Source organism: Arachis ipaensis, chromosome B05 (assembly GCF_000816755.2).
Source record: "Arachis ipaensis cultivar K30076 chromosome B05, Araip1.1, whole genome shotgun sequence".
In the NCBI taxonomy this organism is placed as follows: Eukaryota; Viridiplantae; Streptophyta; class Magnoliopsida; order Fabales; family Fabaceae; genus Arachis; species Arachis ipaensis.
The window spans coordinates 112,223,923-112,225,586 of NC_029789.2; positions in this window are offsets into that span (position 1 = coordinate 112,223,923).

Consider the following 1,664-nt stretch of genomic DNA (forward strand, 5'->3'; position numbering starts at 1 on the left):
TCGAGACACAGCAGAGCTCCTCACCCCCAACAATGGGGTTTAGAGACTCATGCCGTCAAAGAGTACAAAGTTCAGATCTAAAATATCATGAGATGCAAAATAAGTCTCTAAAAGCTGTTTAAATACTAAACTAGTAGCCTAGGTTTACAAAAAATGATTAAACTATGATGGATGATGCAGAGATCTACTTCTGGGGCCCACTTGGTGTGTGCTGGGACTGAGATTTAAGCAATTCACGTGCAGAGGCCATTTGTGGAGTTGAACGCCAGTTTTTGTGTGGCCCTAAGCACTTTGTTTTCCAGTATTACCACCGGATACATAAATGCCACAGACACATAATTGGGTGAACCTTTTCAGATTGTGGCTCAGCTTTGCTAAAGCCCCTAATTAGAGGTGTCCAGGGTTCTTAAGCATACTCTTCTTTTTGCTTTGGACCTTGACTTTAACCGCTCAGTCTCAAGTTCTCACTTGACACCTACACGCCACAAGCACATGGTTAGGGACAGCTTGGTTTAGCCGCTTAGACCAGGATTTTATTCCTTTAGGCCCTCCTATCCACTAATGCTCAAAGCCTTGGGATCCTTTTTATTTGCCTTTGCCTTTTGGTTTTAAGGGTTATTGGCTTTTTGCTCTTGCCTCTTGGTTTTAAGAGCTTTTGGCTTTTTCTGCTTGCTTTTTCTTTTTCTTTCTTTTTTTTTTTGCCTATTTTATTATATATATATTTTTTTCTGCAAGCTTTGTTCTTTGCTGCTTTTTCCTGCTTCAAGAATCATTTTTATGATTTTTCAGATTATCAATAACATGTCTCATGTTCATCATTCTTTCAAGAGCCAACATATTTAACAGTCTTAAACAACAAATTCAAAAGACATATGCACTGTTCAAGCATTCATTCAGAAGACAGAAAGCATTGCCACCACATGTTACTAATTAGAATTTTTCTTATTAAAAACTCGAAATTTTATTGCCTCTTATTCAAAAGATCTACTATTTTATTCATGTTTGCTGATGATGAGAAAAATAGACTATAACTTAATTGGGGATAAAATCAAAATAGACACTAATTACTACTAATGATCATGTAATGAAAACACAAACATAGATAAGCACTTAACATAGAGAAAACGAAAAACAGAGAAAGTAAGAACAAGGAACGAGTCCACCTTAGTGATGATGGCATTTCCTTCTTGAGGAACCAATAATGTTCTTGAGCTCTTTTATGTCTCTTCCTTGCCTTTGTGGCTTGATTCCTAGTGATTTTTGGTATTTCTTTCCTCAGTTACTTCCAATAATTATGTGGAGGGAAGTGCATCCCCTGAGGTATCTCAGGGATCTCTTGATTTGCAGCCACATGTTCTACCACTGAGCTATAGATCCTTCACATAATTGTTTTACCACACCAAACTTAGAATGTTGCTCGCCCTCGAGCAAAAGAAGAAGGAATAGATGAAGAAGAAGATGTGGAAAAAAACTAGGATTATGAGGAGGGAAGGTGGGGATCCTGTGGGGTCCACAGATCTTGAGGTGTCAAGGCATTTACATCCCTGTACCAATTTAGGCATGCAAAATGCCCTTTCACACAACTCTGGGCATTCAGCGCCAGGTTGGTGCCCATTTTGGGCGTTCAACGCCCATTTACTAGCCATTTCTGGCGTTGAACGCCA